The following is a 19,755-nucleotide window of genomic DNA, read 5'->3' on the forward strand; positions in this document are numbered from 1 at the left end:
ACACAGAATGGTCTCCTACAGTTCTGCAGCAGGAGGGCCAGCAGGAGATGAAAATGCACGATAGGTAGCAGTTTGTGTAGTTTCTCACTTTGGAGGCTGGAGGAAGGGAAGTGAATGTGAATCGTCTCATCTCAGTGATTCTAACCAGAGTCAGGTGCCTGTGTGGCAGTCTGGACGCCAGGGTCCAGCCACAGGGAGGAGGTGGGTCTGAGGGTCCAGCCTGCTGCAGGAAGCAGGGGGCTTGGAACAAGGACAGGGCTGGAACTCTATGTCACCTTCATCTCTCTGGCCCTTTCACACCAGTAACAGGTCTGCTTTCTCATGCTGGTTCACCTTTGCTCATTGAAGAAATACTTTCATAGAACCATTCACGTGTCAGGAACTATTTTTATCCCATTCCAAAACAACCTCATCCTTCCAAGCCTTACTACTGATTACTTACGCAAGTTACCTCTTGTCTTAGCCTTTTCAGAATTATCTGTAGCACTCCCCCAAAAAAGAATTATCTGTAGGTATCACTAATGTATTAGATCCAGGAAAATATTTTTATTCACTTTGTCCTCAATCATGAAGAAGAACATTCTACATAGTCAGAAGCACTTAACCCAGTGCAGATCTGTAGTAAGCACTCAGTAACTAATTCATTGCTACCATGGCTATGTGATCACATCGCAGCTCCTCAGACAGAACCCACTGTTTCCCAGGGAGGCTGAGCATCCGTAGAAGGAGGCAGGTGCCACCCGGGCTTCAAGGAACACAAAGCGCACACCATAGTGACCAACCTAATGCACAAGGACAGATGCCTCATGCTGAATCATGACCCTCAATAAATATTTATCTGATAGAGGTCCACTTCTCACAGCTCCACCGAGTGAGGGAGAGACCATCCAACAAGGAGCTCCAGAGGAGGACGGCTGTTTCTCTTGCTGTCTCTGCCCCCAAGGCCTTCATTCATTTTCACATATTTAATGAACGTTCTCAGGAGCAGGTTGAAGGGTATAGACCATAATCTCCATTCATCTTGCCTTTCAACCCATCCTCAAATGACACACAATCCGGGTAGAAATATGCTATTTGCAAGAAGTTCGGAGCCAATAGGTCCCTGAGCACATCTTGCCAGAAGTTTGCAACCTCATTTCTCTTTGCTGGCACCTCTATTTTATTTTATTGTCTCCCTTTTTCCTTCCAATCCTGTTTCTCCAAATCTGTAGCTTAAACTTGCCAACCACACCCAAAAAAACACTCTGCCCCCTGCAAACTGCATGAGCCCCAGGTGGCCCCTGGCTTCCACATCACCTCTGTCTGCTCACCACCTTCCCCAAGAAGGTCCCTCTTGCATAGTGCCAGGCAGTGTGTCCCCTTGTCTTCCAGCTTGTCATTTTCCTGTGTGGCCACCCCACCAAGGGCCCTCATGGGCCCTGCACTTCCTGTTCAGTAAGAAACATCCGTTCCCTCCTGCAGCAGCTTCCAGTCCACCCCACCCCGAGTGACTGTTGAAGGATGTCAGTGCGTTGCAGCCGAGATGCATTTCCCGTCATCTTGTCACCCCTGAGCTCATGCGGTGGAGGAACCAGGTGGCACCAGTGCTTTGTAACAGTTGTTTGACCCTAGAATACAGCACATCAGTTACAGCCACAACTGCTAAATTATTTTCCTCTGACAGTCTGCTAACAACCCCGACTGGATGACGGAGGGCACGGAGCAGCATAAGGGTTTCGGGCCATCCGTCACACCCCAGCCACTGCTGTCCCGAGGCTCGTCACCATCCCCTTGACCCATTCCCCAGGCTGGGTGGGGCTGAGTGCATCAGGGGCCCCAGGACCAGGTACCATCAGTGGCTTCATTAAATTTGAATCCTATCTTGGACATGGTCTAGAATCTAGGTGCAGAGACTGATCTTAAAAAAAAAAGATTCCAAGAATCCCTGTAAATGCTGCTTTGCTCTCCTGCTTGACCCAACACTCTGTCTATACAGCAGACATCCAGTCCTGCCGACATGGTGGCCCTCACCTCCAAGGCCCCAGTGGTACAACCCTTCCTTATCCTGTCTAACGGTGCCTTTAGCACCTGCTCAGGGATAGTATGCCAGGCACCCCTGCCCTGGCCAGATTCCCAGAACCGCCGCCCACACTCCCAGAAAGGCAGTTCCCCCAAGCCACTGACCTCTGAGAACCCTCTTAAGGTACACACAGGGGGAAGGCAGGACAGTCGGTACTGGAGAGACACAGTTTCTGGAACTTGGGTATCAGCACCAATGTTTCCTGTTCTTTGCCCAAAGCCCCAGGTTCTGCCTTACAGAGGGGAGGACAAGTCGGGAGTCTGGTTCTAAGATACCCTCGCTGGGTCACACTTGTACAGAAGCAAACGCATCTCTGTTCAGTATTTTAACCAAAGGCTCAGTCTTGTATGAGTGAAGCTTCAGAACCAGCCCTAGTAGTTACATCTTTTAGTAACTAATGAAATTAAGTAATATTACCCCTTTGAGTAGTATTCAGTGAAAAGAAGTTCAAATGCGGCAGTGCATAAGGTGCTGTGAGCCAGTGGTGGGCCCAGCTGCACGAAACGCAGCAGGTGCTGAAGGGAGGCCCAGGAACCTGCACAGTGATTCTCACATAGGTGAGTCAGGCAACTAACCGCCCTGCCTAGTGCCCTGCCCTCTGGGGCCTCCTCAGGGCTCTCGGCCTCAGCCTGGAGAAGAGGATCCTGGCAGAACCCACAGAGCAGATTGGATGTTTGCTCATCATCAAGACGATCTTGACCAAGCATCACCCCCAATGCCCCTCAAGTAAAGAGGTTGGTGCCACTGCATCCACCATCCCATCACCAACTTTCTGGACAGAGTGAAACATCTCCTCCTCTGAAGTAACACTGAGTGTCATTTTCCAACAGTAAAGGTCAAGGAACACAGACTTGTTTCTGCCTCAGTTTTTTTTAAGATTTTATTTATTTATTTTTAAAGAGGGAAGGGAGGGAGATAGAGAGAGAGAGAAACATCAATGTGCAGTTGCTGGGGGTCATGGCCTGCAACCCAGGCATGTACCCTGACTGGGAATCGAACCTGCGACACTTTGGTTCGCAGCCCATGCTCAATCCACTGAGCTACGCCAGCCAGGGCCTCTGCCTCAGTTTTAATAGAGTAAGTTCTGAAGAATAATATTATCGATAAAGATGAAGATCACAGGGGTTGGTTTCTCCAGGGTCTGATTCTCATCATGTTGTGTCTCAGAATAAGGCTGGTTCTGATCCTTCAATTTCATGAGATATGACTTCAGGTCTCTTAGCCAGCATGCTGAGATCAAGACTTCATCAGAATTTTTAAACCACAGTACAGGCCTAAATGATCAGGGCCTACAGCACTCACCCAGGATATAGACTGGGCGTTCGGCAAACACCAGGTGACAAGGAAACCAATGTACCAGGAGGTAGCTGGGGGCCAAATCCCTCATTTATTTTCCTCATCTGCAGTTGGTTCTTTCTCCTGGCACGGAATTCCTCTAGGTTAATGAGATACTTGGAAGTAATAATAAGGCCATGTCAGATTATGAATACCCATTTCCTAGAAGAATCACCTTTTAAAATAATAATAATATCATACAATTTACATCTCTTTTTATCTTTATTTCCCACCACCACCACCCCCCAGTATAAAAAGAGCTTAATTCACAAAAGCATTAAATTCAACCAGAAAGGTATATCTTTCAGCATTTCCTTCCCATGGAAACAGGTTATTGAGCAGAACACAGACATGTGATAGGGGTAAAAAGAAAGTGAGGAAAACTTATACTAACTCTAAAAAGGGGTGGCATTGTGAAGCATCACCCCTGTTTCCAGTAGGAGGGGCAGAAACCATGGGAATATGTAAGCAACAATGTTTTTTAAGTTTCAGCATTTCATAGAAAATTTGGATCAGAACTGCTGCACATGGCCCCAATTCATGGACTCTGTCCCAGAATCAGCTGCAGAGTTAGATGGAGCACTGGCTCTGGCTCCATTCACAACAGCTGGGCTTCAGGCGTTAACAAGATGTTTGCAAAAATTTACCTTCCTTCTCCCAAACACCAAGGTGACCTGGCTGCCTCTGGTCACTTTACAGACTGTGTTTCCAATCTCCTACTCCTGCCAATCTAGCTCACTCAGGAGACACAGCGCCCTAACAATGGCAAAGCAAGACTTGTTGTTAACATTCCTGTAACAAATTAGCAGCAAAAGCTGCTCAAATTTTAAGTAAGCCTCAATTTTAAATGATTCGATGTAGAAGCTGCATGCACTTTACCTCACACTGTCCATGCTGGTCTGCCCAAGGACACCCTGGGACAGCGGCGGATGCCACAGCATCATTCCTTGCTCAGCTGGACCTTCGCCCTGTCCCTGTTTCCTCAGAAGAGGCGCTGATGGCCAGAACTACAGTGACAGTCACTTCATTATCATCACACATGGAAATATCTTCTAAAATCCCTCCTTAATGAGGGTTTTGAAGGCTTTTTAGATGCTTAATACATTTTTATATAATATATACAAAATATGATATAGTAAATATATATAATACACATATATAATATATATGCAAAAGATACACATTTATACAAAAAATGCACTTATAAATCCTTTTACCTCTAAGTACAAGGCAGAATTTGCATTTATAGAGTAGCCTCCACCATCAGAGTTCCTACTAAAACAAGTTTAGTGCAGTTTTAATAAAAAGAGCTAAATATGTATTTCAGCCTATGTGTTCCAATACAGTGTTTAGCATTTTGAAATATAGTTACTATTACATAGGCAGAAGAAGCAAGCTTTCCCACTTGTCTCATTATTCTGTAGCCACAATTCACGATGGTGATGGTGATGACTGTCGGAAGATTTTATTAGGAGCTAATATTCTCAGACTCCCTGGAGCCCCTATTGTTCTAGGTGCTTTCCACACAATAGCACCTCCAAGCCTCATAAAACCCTTGGAGGTGGCACTATTCATGTTCCCACTGTCCAGATGAGGACACTGAGGCACAGGAAATTAAGTCTTCTGCCCAGAGTCTTACTGGTGAGTGATGGAGCTGGGAGGATGATGAGGGAGCCCTCGGATGCCAGCCGACCTCTGCCCAGACTCCAGCACTTGCACAGGCTTGTTCAGGAAACAGACACAATTATCAGCATAGTACCCTGTGAGCGAGAACAGTGAGGGTGACTCAAGGGTGCACGTAGCCTGTTCCATACAGGGAACAAGGAGCACTAACTGACTTTGAGACATCCCAGAGCTTGACTATGTGAGGGGAAAGGGAGCTCCCAGGGCCAGGGCCTCACTCCCACCTTGGAGCTGTGTCCTGCAGATGGCGCTCCCAAGTTCAGGGAGGGGGAAACTAGGGAGTGCATTTAGAAATCTCTGTCAGGGGGCGTCCCTCAGGGGGCTAATCCCCCTTAGGCCCCAGTAGTGGCTGGGAGCTCACCAATAGCCCCCACACTAGAAAACTACCTCTGTCAGCAGAGAGCCTGCCCTTCCTTGGCAGGCTTTGCTGGGACAGCCAGGTCCCCCTCCCTCAGGGACACATTCTCACACTGAAAGAGAAGAGACAGCCAACAGGGGGATTGCCAGCATGTAAATGAGCCAGAGAAAGCATAGAGGGCCAGCCAAGAGAGGGGGAGGAGTGCCTCACAGATACAGAGTGCCAATGAGAGATGGGGAAGAAATGCAGCAGAGTGAGAGGTCCAAGCTTGTCATTTGCAACATCTTAGAAGGCCCTCGCTGCTTGCAAACTCCAGCTCCCTGGCCCAGCTGCCACCTCACCCTCTGTGCAGTCGTCATAGGCTATGGGGGCATCTTGGGCTATTTCCATCTGGTCTCTGGCCTCTGCTCTCCCAGGGCCCCAGGATCCCACAGGGAGGTGGGCTCTCTATGGAAAGAACCACTATCCCAGAATGGAGCAGAGAGCTCCCCATTGTGCTAACTGGCTGAACAGCCCTACAGCTGCTCCAGCTACATGGATGACACCTGGTAGGCATTGCACACTGGGTCCAAGAGTGGGAATTGGAACCCCTCCTTGTCTCTGCCACTGCTGGGCCTCACATTGCAAACTCCTATCTCATTCCATGTGGGTTCTTGTTCCCCAGGAAGCAGGTGCCAAGAGAACTGTGGGGCGCAGGGGGTGTCCTAAGTGAGAGGGGAGTGAGGTCTGTGAAGGATGCAAGCCAGAGGAAGATGTGCAGGAGAGCTTCCAACCATGATGCAGAGGCCACATCTGGGCGAGGCCACATCAGGGCGAGGCCACAAGGCGGCATAAACTCCAGCTGCAGGGGAGGGTGGCCATATGCCAGATACAGCACGGCCTGGGCAGCTGCAGTTGCAAGCCTGGAAGACACTGCCTTGAGCAGTGGTGCCTCAGGCAATGGTGATACCTTGAGAAGCATTTAGGATGGCTTCCATTCCTTACAGCTTTTAAATTCTCAAGAAGGTATAAGGAAAGTTCTCCCTACCAAAAACAATTCTGTAGCCTCTCCCACCTCCATGGTCCCTCACAGCAATGCAGTGCTCAACCAACCCCACAAGTCACCTTGAGTGCCCTAGAGCCATATTCAATCTCTGTGTCTCTCTGTCTCTGTCTCTGTCTCTCTCTCACTCTTGCTCTGTCTCTTTGCCTCTCCTCACACTCACTTTTCAATTAGTGATCCTGGTGTGCATACAGTAGCAGTATAGAGGGGTGGGCAAAAGTAGGCTTACAGTTGTTAAGTACATGAAACAGAGTTTATTCTTGTATTATATATTTTTCCATAGAAAAAAACTATAAACCTACTTTTGGCCACCCCTGCATTTGGTGCTCTGCATATGCATGATTTTATATAAGCATCGTGTCAGTGAACATTTATATAGTGCTTACTGTGTGCTGAGCCTGATGGAAGTGCCTTCAGGTTTCCCCAGGTTCCAGCAGAGAATGAGCATAAGATCTGAGCATAGACATCGTGTCTTGGGCTTTGTGAACTGAGTGTGTGCATTTCCATGTCGGGCAGGTGACAGGTTACAAGACTGTCCATCCTCAGTGAGGGAGGTGACCACAGTCCTGAAAGGAGAGAGTTAGCATGGCCTCCTGAGCCAGACTGACTGTGCCCTCACTCACTGTGGGACCTCACCCCTCCTTCCGTTGATGCCCCGGTGCCCTGACCTGTAAAGTGGGATGATCATAGAAGCGTCCACCTTGTAGAATGGTGGGAGGATGAAAAGGGTTAATATATGCAAAGTGTCTGGAATGGCATTTTTCACAGGGAAATAAATCACCGTAAGTGTTTGTCATTCTTACTCCAGGGACACAGGCTTCGGGGCGTGGGGCACAGGTAGACAAACAAGCTCAGTGTGGTTAGTAGTTGGGGAGGAGACAGGACAAATGTTCCAAGAAAAATTTAGACTCACTCTTCTAATCCCGTTTGCGGGTGGGGGAGAAAGGGGGGAGGCAACTTCTAAAATACCAAGGTGGAGCTCAGACTGGCTGTGGGAGGTAGGAGCCGAGGCATCGACTGCACTTAGCCGTGCTAAGAGGCCCTCAGTCTCCTTTGGGCCTCAGTTTCCTCATCTTGAAAAGACAGGCCTGTGATTGGATGTTTGCTTCTAGCTCTCACACTCCAAGCAAACAGAACCCAGTGCGAGAGGCCCATATGCCAGCACGATTATACAACGTGGGCACAATATGCTAGCAGCCACTTACTGGATAACATTTAAGAGTAACACACACAAACATACCATCATGTTGATGTGCAATCTGTAGCATTTTGCCCAATAGAAGAGCTTATATTTTCTCACTTCAGTGGTGTTTTCCATTACAACCTAGTTTTCCAAAGCAAAGGAAGGCCTGGGGACAGTGGCAGTGGGGAGAGAGCTGTGGCAATGCTGGGATCTGTGTGCTCCTCCTTGCTGTCCCAGAGCCCTACCCTCCTCACAGTGGCATCCAGAGAGGGAGGTGGGGGTGAAGTCTCCTCCTATTCTCTTGCCTTTTGCTCCTCGGCACCAAAGTTCTTGATAAGAATTGCAGACTGGCTCAATGTCAAAGTCTGTTTAAACACATTGCATCCCAAGGTGATTTGTGTCTGTTCCACCCTCAGCCCTTTGGAACAATCTGGAAGGCAAGGACTCAGCTAGGTTCCTATCTAGTTTCTCCCTCCTTATATGGCTGTAATTTTTTAAGCAAAATGCAGTGACAACCCCAGTTTTCCCAGAGTGGGAATGAAAATGAGGTTCACGGTGTCACTGCCCCTCCTGTCACATGGGGATGGTGAGATCCTCTGGGTTTGGAGACAGATGAGCTCATGTCCCCAGATCTCCATCCGCCCTCCTGCTCCCGCAGCGTCTCATCCCCACTCAGCCATACGTGTTAGGGCTCAGTGGTGTGTGGAAATTGGAACTACGGTTTGTGACAATAGCACCACAATTAAACATTTTAAATGCATTTTTCTAAATTAATGCACTCAGTAAAATAAAAATCACTCTATAAACCCTAAGCATGAGGGACTTTTAGTACAGGGCACTTTCTCTGTGATGGTGATTACAATAATGCCATGAAGATAGCCATCTTCTCCCTGCAGTGTAAGTCTCTCCATGGCTTAACCTTGTATATTGGTGACAATCTCAGTTAAAGGAAGAGTATTTAGTAAAATGATGCTCAGTCTGCCCTGTTTGGGTAGAAGTTTTATTCAATTATCTATATTGAGAAGCTGGAGTGAATGTGCTTCTTCCATAAAACACCCGTGTCGGCCTGTGACATCCATGGAGCATCAATTGGGGTTCCAATGCCAGGAAACAGAAAGCAGAGATGTGAAAGTCATGGGAGCAGTTGTGCAGCCATGTGGCCTTCCTCCCATAGAACCCTGGCCCCACTAGAAGAAATGACAGGCCAGAGCTGTCTCAACAACAGGAGGACAGGGAGGCTCAGCCACTTCAGGCCATCAGATTAGGGTTCTCGTGCCTAGAAACAAGGGCCCCGCAGGATGACATGGCATCTCACTACAGGGGCCTTTGGGCTGTGAGAACTGGTGGCACAGGAGTGTGCACAGAGCATGCGGAAGTGAAGGGTGGAAGAAATCTGATGAAACCAAGGAAGAAGAAAGCCTTCCCAGAGAAGGACAAGTTTAATATCCAGGTCTAGAAATGTCCCCAGAGGACAGGAACAGCATGAGAAAAGGCAGAGGGGAGATTTGTGTCACAGCCAAGGACTGGGTATGCTGTACATGCCAGACTGGAAGGGGAGGAAAATAGTGGGCCATGAAGGGCCTGAGTCTTTCCAGAGAAGGAGCTGTTTGCAGCTGCAGGAACCCCTGAAGCATCCTGAGGCAGGGAGAGGTCATGATGTGTGCAGGGGATGGGGACAGGGATGCAGAGACTACAAGTTTGGTTCTAGGCCACTGAATTTGAGAAACCCAGGGGACAGCTCTGTGAAGCGTCCTATTGTCCCCAGGAGTCACAGTAGGGTCAGAGCCTTGAATTTAAATCCAGTTCCACCCCACACAGCTGGGTACCCTTGGGCACCTCACTCAAAGCCTCTGGGATTCCTGGTCTGTAAAATGGGCAGTTCTTCCACCAAAGGAGGGGCCTGTGTGCCTCTGAGGTTGAGAGTAATGACATGGGAAGACTAAGTGACCTGACATCTATGCCCACTGTCTTATGACTTGGTCTTTTGGTTTGGCCAGTCAGTCAGACAATTGTAGCACCTTAGAACCACTGACCCAGCCCCTAATTTTATAGGAATGGCCCCCAGATCCTGCAGGAGGGAGAGACCTGCCCGAGGGTGTAGGGGTAGCTGGTGGAGAAATGAGGCAGGACCCATCCCCATGATGTGAGGTTTCCTCTTGCAAAACTCCGTCTTTATGAGGAGGCTTCAATGACTTTGCAGTAAGAAAAGCCCTGAAATCACTTTATGCCTTCTAGGTAGACACCATTTCTAGTGATCCTAGAAGTTTACCCAAAAACTTTACTTTGCTCCTTAGATTCCAAGCAGATCAGAGTCCAAAGCCTAGGCCTAGTTGCCATGCAGACAGCACCCTTTCCAGTCTGGCCCAAGACCCACAAAACAAAGAAAACCAAAATTCTGACCTATGCTGAAAACACATCTGATGGAAATCCTGTGTTTGTGAAAGCACATTTTTTTAATCACACCTCTTTTCCCAATCAACCTGTCACCCAGTTGGGATGGAGGAGCCAAGTAGATGGGGATCAGAATGTCATCTGGTTACTGATGGAGATGCTGAACCAGGCTCAGGTGCCTGGAGGACCAGCTTCCAAATGGAGCCCAGCACAAGGCTCTTCCCCAGTTCCTGCCAGTCACAGGCAGAGCCGGCACTGCACATGCCTCTCCAACCAGCCTAGCACCGCGAGCACAGATGGCCTCTGCAGGTCAAGGACCCCAGGAAGACCAGCTCCCATGACCCCAATTAGATGGATCATTCTTCACCTGGGAGGCCAAATCATAGTGCTGTTCTAATGAGTAAATGAGACATCCTGGCCCATTTAACTGCAGGAAGTAGTGCCATTAGGACAGGTACCTTTCTGAGAGAAGCTAATTGAATTCTACACCAATGTGCTTGGGCCCACAGAATACATGAAGACCAACAATCACACATATGATGTGCTCCCTTTCCACATGGTAGTCAACACCCTAGCTCTCTGAGGAAGCCATCAGAATGCAAGACAGCAAAAGTAATGCCATAGAATAGCTTTGAAATACCACAATTTATATCAAAAGTAGATCAGTCCAAACCTTTGTGCTCTATTGCTGGGAATACTTTTTGAACTCTGCATGCGATCTCAGGTTGGTCAGTGCCTGTCCCAGAGGAACACTCCCTTCGCCTTAGCAGGAGGAGCACAACCTGTGCTGACAGCACCTGCTCGCCTTTTCAATGCCAGACAAGCTCTCCTTCTTAGTGGAAGTATTGACTCAGAAATTACTTAAAATTTGACACAAATCCACTCTAAGGGAGGCTGGCTGATATTTTTGCTTTCTTTGTCTGTTTTAATCCATTTTGTAATCAAAGCAGATAGGAGGAGGCAGGCAGGAAAGTGAGAACAGCAAACACACAGCCCAGAGTCCATGAGAGCAGCTTCAAAAACTCTAAGTGACAGAAGGTTCTCATCAACCCCACACAAAAGTAACGTTTGGAACATGGCCCGAAAGGATGGCCTCTGTCTTCTCTTCAAAGTGTCAAGTCAGTAGAAGGTAAGGGAGACACTTTGCAGTTGTGACTGAATCATCACAGTTTTAGACTCAAATCTTATCCACTTTCTCAGTAGAGGAGCATGCTACCTCTGGAGAAAGGCTGCTGCCAGCTGGGCAGGTGGCAGGCTGGTGTCAGGGCTGCAGAGAGAGAGATGCTGACCAGGAAGGAAGCTATGAGTCATCCAAGCAAGAACTGAGTCATCCAAGCAAGAATCAGAAAGGACTGCAGAAGAGAAATGATGATTCAAATCCAGAACACAGGGCCCTGCAGAAACTGCTGGAAAGAGGGATGTGGAAACGAGTTAGGACTGACGTGGACGTCAGTGTGAGCAAGTTGACGGCAGGCTCCTCAGAGTCCTGCAGAGGAGCAGAGGGCCCATCAACCACCGAGCACCCACGGGCTGCAGGAGAAAAAAGAAAGGCCAATTTGTCTTCTTCTGTCTGGGAAATCCCTCACTTCATCTCTCCATTCACCCACACTAGGACTTCGGGAGCCATCCTAGAGGCTGGGACTGCTGGCTGCCTCTCAGTCAAAGAACCTATCCAATTTTCTTGGAAGCCACACCCTGTGGAAAACTCACACAATTTTAAAATTCTTATCATTCTGGACAAAATCATTCTGATTTTCTTGTTTCAGCATTTTTCCTATATATAGGATTATTGGAGACGAGGAAGATAGGGAAAGAGGCAATGGCTAAAATGGAACATCTTATTTGGCAGGGATTAGAAGAGAAATTACAAATGGGAAAAGAGTGATAGAAATGAAGTTTTTCTGAAATGCAGTTATTAGGGACCAGAAGTAGTGAACTGGCAACAGTTAGTTGAAACTGTGCAGCTCAAGATAGCTAACTTTGGGATAAATGAATTTAAATATGTACAACTGGACTTCCACAGTGGCATTCAACTAAGTACTTACCAGCCAGCATGACTGAAAGGAGAAATGACTGTCCCATTGTGTCAATCAGCTCCTGTTTCCAACAAAACACCCAGAGTTGGAAGCTGTAGTTTTCCTTCAATGTTTCTCCATGTGGACTTGACTCCCTGAGCGTTACTCATTTAAAATAGCTGGTTGTGCTTTAGGACATGATAATGTACACAATGATTGTAGTTCACTTTACAAAGCTCCATGGCCACACTGAGTGACAATGCAGAGCAAATGTCAGTCCCAGCGGAAAACACTTCTGTGTAGTGTCACAGTACATGGAATTGACACAGTCTGGAGATGGTGGCATTGGACTGTGACCTCAAACACAAATTCTACAATTACATATCATCATGAATAAGGGGTCCCTTTTACAGTCTGACCGATTATCTTGGAAGATTTTATGACTCAATCTTCTTAACATCTCCTGGTAGTTGAAAATGGGAATTAAGTAAAATGAAATCAATATAATAAAATGGTATAGTGAAATCAATATAGTAAAATGGTATAGATAATTAGAATGACCTAACAAAAGAATTGGTAACATAGCCCTGGCTGCTGTGGCTCAGTGGATTGAGCACCGACTTGCAGACCAAGAGGTTGCCAGTACAATTTCCAGTCAGGGCACATGCCTGGTTTGCAGGCCGGGTCCCCAGTTGGGGGCATAAGAGAGGCAACTAATTGCTGTTTCTCCCACACATCATGCTTCTCTCCCTTCTTTCCCCTCTCTCTAAACATAATCTTAAAAAAAAGAATTGGTGTCATAGATTTTATCCTGAGCCTTCCACCCTACCTCCATGATAATGATGAAGAGAGGGGCGGGAGGAGAGGAGAGGAGAGGCAGTAAACTCCTGCCTGCACACAGGCATCAGAAGAAACCAGACCCCGGCCTAACACCTGGCAATTCACAACAGCCCCTTGTTTACTTGTCACAGGAGCCATGTCTACATGTTCTTTCCCTTCAGTGACACAGCTGCACCATTACTTTGTAGAGAGAGTCTGAATCCTGAATAGAAACCATTCTGAGCATTGTATCTTTCCCAATCCATGGTTATTTGGCCGGGTGTTGGAATCTAATTTGTAGACAAGCACATACACATGCACACACCTATACAACATGCTCATGAACATGGACTATATGCATGTACTTTATACTTCTCTTCTGGTAGTTAACTGACTTTGTAAAATTCCTGGTTATATCTAAAATCCACAAAGCAAATCTTTACATAAAAAAAGAAAAAAATTCTTTGAAGTCATTTTAGTCACCCAGTTCCACAGGCTCCTGTCTGCTGATGTCCAGTGTCTCAGTCACACTCTGCTGCCAAGCTTGGCCTCTGCTTCCCTGGGAAGAGGAGCAGGAGAAGGGGACACAGAGAGAGGCGGCATGTGCAGCACAAAGGCCACCACCCCTCAGGAGAGCTGAAGACTAGAAGTAATCAGCTGGAGCATTCTTGCAGTAACTCTTCCCAGCACTAAGGGCAATAATAAAACTCCCCCTGACACGGGCAGTCCTCAGTGGACGAGAAAGTGTAATTTTTCCCAGAGAGAACTTCTGTGGTCTTCTGAGGGTGAGCAGACTACAGGAAATGGCTTTTCCACTAGGAACACCTCATATTTCATAAGCAGCTGAACCTAAATGGAGTTGCAAAGGTCACTCTTATTTTATAACAAGAAGAAATATTCAAAGAACCTTCAAACCCTTCATTCCTCTTCCACAGCCATGCGGTACTCATATATCATAATACAGAATTATCTGCCTTTCTACAGCAAGGATGTTCATTTAATAAATATTTAGGTGTTCCAACAATATAGCAAGAATCTCAAGAGATGAGAAGATGTGCAAGAATTCACTAATGCCCTTTAAATGCTTAGAGCGTTAGACACCAAGTGTTTAAGATGCTAAGGAAACAAAGGTAAACATGCTAAAACTCATTAAGAAACCCACAGTGAGCATGAGAGTCAGACCTGAAAATAATCACATGATAATAAGATGATCACCATAATGGAGGTGCTACAGCATCCCATAAGAGTTGTGTCTGATTATGGCAAAGTGTGAGATATATTTTTTGAAGATTTTATTTATTTATTTCTAGAGAGAAGGGAAGGAGAAAGGAGGGAGAGAAACATTAATGTGTGGTTATCTCTTGCATGCCCCCTACTAGGGACCTGGCTAGCAACCCAGGCATGTGCCCTGACTGGCAATTGAAACAGCAACCCTTTAGTTTGCAGGCCAGTGCTCAATCCACTGAGCCACACCAGCCAAGGCAAAGTGTGTGACATTTTAAATGTGTTACAGAATTCAATTGTTTGAATGCTCTGGAATGAAATCTATAGTACAGCAAAGAATAATTTGAAATGAACTGATGCTGAATTTATGCATTCCATAAATTTGAATGTTTGCATGTTAGAATTTCCTAAAATGAGGGAGACATTTAGAAATCACTGGACTTTACAACCAAATTACTTTTGAATAAGAACTAATTATGTTTATATTTGTTATGAAGATATACGGAAACATGCTATGAATAGATATATTAACCACAACAGCCAAGTGTAAAGACCCATTTAGCCCTATTCAAGTCCAAATTCAGTGCCAAGGCACTTGGAAGACAGTTTACTTGTGAGGCAAACATATCTCTGACTTGTATGCACTAAATAAGATAAACCAAGCAATGATCTAGCTGCAAAAACAATGAGATCAGAATGTGCAAATTTTGCTTTGATGACTTTTAAAATCTGAAAAAAGTTAAGCCCTGGCTGGCGTAGCTCAGTGGATTGAGCGCGGGCTGGGGACCAAAGTGTCCCAGGTTCGATTCCCAGCAAGGGTACATGCCTGGGTTGCAGGCCATGGCCCCCAGCAACCGCACATTGATGTCTCTCTCTCTCTCTCTCTCTCTCTCTCTCTCTCTCTCTCTCTCTCTCTCTCTTCCTCCCTCCCTCCCTTCCCTCTCTAAAAATAAATAAATGAGATCTTTAAAAAAAAACTGACTTTAAAAAAAAAATCTGAGAAAAGTGACAGAGTGTTTTCTATTTAGGCAGGAACTTATTCTTATTTAAGACACATAAAATGTTCCTTAAGGCTCAGGAAAGACATGAATGACTGCCAAAGTTTGTTCATAACTCAACTAATGGCTTACAAAGAGTCAGAGCTGCTTGTAAAAAGACTGGTTTCCATGGATCCATTCATCCATCCATTCATTCATCCCTTCATCCAAAAATCCATCCATCTATCCATCCATTCATCCATTTGTCCATCTATCCATGATGTATATGTTCATCCATCTTCCCATTCATTCATCCATTTCACAAATGTTTAATGAGTAATACTTTGACCCAGGCCATGTTCCAGGTGCTAGGAATATACACAGGTGAATAAGATAAAGTCCTTGCCTTTAAGATTTGCTCACAGCTGATCAATGGTTTCCCAAATTGTGGCCCAATTACTCCCTGCAGAACCTCTCAAGGAATCATATTTAAAAATGCAGATACTGGGCACTTACGCTACAATTATCAAAACAGAATAACCTGAGCTGAATTTTTAGCAAGTAACCCTAAATGACTCTTAGTCATGCGAAAATTTCAGAATTAAACTCTGAAAAGGGTTTGAAATGAGAACAAATAATTACATTCCATTGTGCTGCTGTAAAGATGTGTTAAGAGTTTGGCTAACAGCTGAGGAAAGAGGGCTAACTCAGATCCCATGAAATAAAGACCCTTTGTTAGTGATAGCAGAGTTTGGCTTCTGCACACAGGAGCTGCACAAAGAAACTCTACACACCCTGTAGAAAATCAAATGGTAAAATAGGAAGTTAATTTTAACTCTATACAAATGTGTTTGGCTTTGTGAAACAACTTTTCTTAGAAAAGGAGTGCTTTAATACACAGAAAATAACCCACCTTGAGATCTTAAAGATTCATTTACTAAGTTGTAAATCTTAAAAGAAGAAGAAGAAGAACCACCACCACCACCACCTTATGGAAGTAGCCAAATTTAGATATGAATTACAATAACTATACATAAACATATGTTGTATGTGCATACATATACATATATAACTTATTTTATGTGTGTACAGATGCAAAAACATAGTCTTAGCTCCCCTGAAGCACACTTCTCTTTAAGAATCACAGAGAGGCTGATCTGTAAGGCTCTCACATGACAGCTTCAGAGATTACTGCTGATGGCAGTCACCCAACACTAGTCACAGCCATCTATCCAGGCATTTGATAAAATATTTTCAAATGTATGTCACCCCAAAGAGGGCCTGATCTCATTCATACTATAGGTCATTAAGTACAGCAATTAACTAAGAAACTGATAATCTATTTGCCAGATGTCTGATGAACACCCACTCTGCATCATGTACTGCCCTCTTTCTAGAATGTTCCCCTCTCCAAGGCTGATGTAGGAAGGTAAATGTGGGAGAGAGTCTCTCTCTTGTCCTGGTCTCACCCATCCAAAGGTGAAAGACACATTCTCCCAGAAAAGAAGTGTCATTATGCATCTGTTCTAATTGTTCCCACTTGTTCCAGTAACCTGATGTACAGCATTTCTATTATGAGGTTATCTGCATTTGTGAAAGGAACACGGAAGTGTCCGGTGTCCATTTATTTCATCTGATCCATGGCAGAGAGAGCAGGGACTTGTATTGGGAGTTGGGCTGCCCTGGTGCCTCTTTGTCTCAGTGAAGTCCAAGTATGCAGGAGCCGACAGAGAGGAGCACACCTCCAGCAGCCGGTCTTCCCTAACTCTTGGAAAGCAGCAGTCCATCCTGTTGTAACATCTCCCTCTCACCTGTTAGACTCTCTGGTCTGCTGTTGGTTTCTTGCCTCCCTCTCTTCCATAGCCATCACCTTCTTACCAATGCACACATTTCTGTTTTCCTGTATGGACTGCTCTCTGTTAATCACATTTTAGCTATTTCTGAGTACTATCTATGCCTTAGCATGATGGGAAGAATATGCTAAGAAAGAAGGACAATTATCTTCAGAGGCCAAAAGTCCCCTCAGAGTTACTCTGGGCTTGTCAACACCACATGAGTGGACAGTCTGCACAGTGGCAAAGACCGCAGAGCTAGGAGCTTGGCAGTCCCAGGCCCAATTTTGGCTCTGCCCTGTAACACTCTGTGTGACTTTGGGCACATTGCTCTATTCTGGAAGATTAGGAAAGTAGGAGGACCTACCTCCTAGTGCTGTGGGGAGGACAAATGAAAGTGCCTGGTGCCCACAGGGACACAACATCCTGTCCAGAAATGCAATGCCTCACCTAACTATTGTGTAACACCGGATGACTCCAAAGTAAGCAATTATGGCACCAAAGTTAATCACAGCCAAGGGGAAAGCTAGTAAAAATGGAGTAAACTCAGCTAAGACTGGGGCACTTCTAATGAGCTTGGCAACCGAATGAGAAATGGATCAAGCACTTTTCTTTAATGAGCTTAGGGACTCGAGTTCTGAGCTGGTCACTTGCCACTGGAGTTGGGAATCTACAGAAGGAACACAGAGGGCCCAGACACAGAAAATGGGCTGACTGCAGGCAAGGGTTCCCTGCAAGCAGTTTGGTGCTGTCAACAAAAGCATCTGCTGATTAGGTTCTGGACTTCTTTTCTTATCTGCTCCTGAGGCCAGGGAAAGAGACAGGAAAAGATTAGCTTAGTGCCTCGAAGTCTCCAGAGTGTGGCACGTGTAGATGGTTCATTGGAGTGAAAGGTGAAAATCTGGAACTTTTAGAACCTTGTATTTAGTTGATCATTATTTTTATAACTTCATTCAGATATGAATCAGGTACCATAAATTTCCTCCTTTTAAAGCATACAATTTAATGTTTTTAAGTATATTCATGGAATTTTTTTCAGTTATCACCACTATCCAATTTTAGAACATTTCATCACCCGCAAAAAACCTACTAGCATTTTGCCCTCCCCCACACCCTGCAACTTCTAATCTATGTTCTGTCTCTAAGGATTTTCCTATTCTGCATATTTTTATAAGTAAAAATCATACAATTTGTGGCCTTTGTGTCTGGCTCCTTTCACTTACAGAATTTGTTATATATTTTATTGATTATGCTACTACTGTTGTCCCACTTTCTCCCGTTTTTTCCCCCTCTGGCCTGCACTCCCCTCCTACCCACATTCCCCATCCTTAGTTCATGTCAATGGGTCATACATACAAGTTCTTTGGCTTCTACATTTCCTATACTATTCTTAACCTCCCCCTGTCTATTTTCTACCTACCATTTATGCTTCTTATTCCCTGTACCTTTTTCCCCCTCTCTCCCTTTCACCTTCCCCTGATAATACTCTATGTGATCTCCATTTCTGTGATTCTATTCCTGTTATACTTGTTTGCTATTTGTTTTTGTTTTTTTAGGTTTAGTTGTTGATAGATGTGAGTTTGTTGTCATTTTACTGTTCATAGTTTTGATCATCTTCTTTTTCTTAGATAAGTTCCTTTAATGTTTCATATAATAAGGTCTTGGTGATGATGAACTCCTTTCACTTACCTTATTTGGGAAGCACTTGATCTGCCCTTCCATTCTAAATGATAGCTTTGCTGGATAGAGTAATCTTGGATGTAGGTCCTTGCCTTTCATGACTTGGAATACTTCTTTCCAGCCTCTCCTATCCTGTAAGGTTTCTGTTGAGAAATCAGCTGACTGTCTTATAGGCACTCCTTTGTAGGTAACTGTCTCCTTTTCTCTTGCTCCTTTTAAGATTTTCTCCTTATCTTTAATCTTGGGTAATGGAATTATGATGTGTCTTGGTGTGTTCTTCCTTGGATCCAACTTCTTTGGGACTCTCTGGGCTTCCTGGTCTTCTTGGAAGTCTATTTCCTTAGTGAGATTTGGGAAGTTCTCCTTCATTATTTTTCCAAATAAGTTTTCAATTTCTTGATCTTCCTCTTCTCCTTCTGGTACCCCCACGATTCAGATGTTGGAATATTTAAAGTTGTCCTGGAGGTTCCTAAGCCTCTCATTTTTTTTTTTGAATTCTCATTTCTTCATTCTGTTTTGGTTGAATGTTTATTTCTTCCCTCTGCTCCAAACCATTGATTTGAGTCCCAGTTTCCTTAACATCACTATTGGTTTCCTGTGCATTTTCCTTTATTTAAGTTTTCCAAGCCTTCACTTTTTCCTCTATTCTGTGACCACACTCAACCAATTCTGTGAGCACACTGATTACCAGTGTTTTGAACTGTGCATCTGATAGGCTGGCTGTCTCTTCATCACTTAGGTGTATTTTTTCTGGAGCTTTGATCTGTTCTTTCCTTTGGGTCATTTTTTTTATTGGTGTGGTTGTTACATTGTAAGCAGTGGAGCCTTAGGTACATGCCAGGGCAGGGCAACCCACATTGCTGTGTTGTGATGCTGTATGTGGAGGAGGTGTCCTGCAAGGGAACAATACCTCTTGCTCAGCTCTCTGTCGGCTTTCAGTTATTTTCTCTGCCACCCAAAAGCAAATTGAGCCCTTCTGGTGCTGATTCCCACGGTGGTGGTTTTGCATATGTTCTAGGACCCTGTGGGTCTCTCCAACGAACTCTCCTGTGAGGCTGGGTGTTTGTCCCATTGCCACAACCCCCACAGGATTTTTCAGTCAGATGTTTTGAGGCTTTATTTCCCCACATTGGAACTCTGGGCTACTCTGTCCATCT

The 19,755-nt window shown here is 45.4% G+C and overlaps 1 protein-coding gene across 1 annotated transcript in view; it reads left to right on the plus strand.

Annotated features, from left to right (window-relative positions):
• Positions 1-19,755, plus strand: part of ADARB2 (adenosine deaminase RNA specific B2 (inactive)) — a 144,143-nt gene that overhangs the window by 8,881 nt on the left and 115,507 nt on the right. The window lies entirely within an intron of this gene.

Source organism: Phyllostomus discolor, chromosome 1, assembly GCF_004126475.2.
Source record: "Phyllostomus discolor isolate MPI-MPIP mPhyDis1 chromosome 1, mPhyDis1.pri.v3, whole genome shotgun sequence".
Lineage (NCBI taxonomy): Eukaryota > Metazoa > Chordata > Mammalia > Chiroptera > Phyllostomidae > Phyllostomus > Phyllostomus discolor.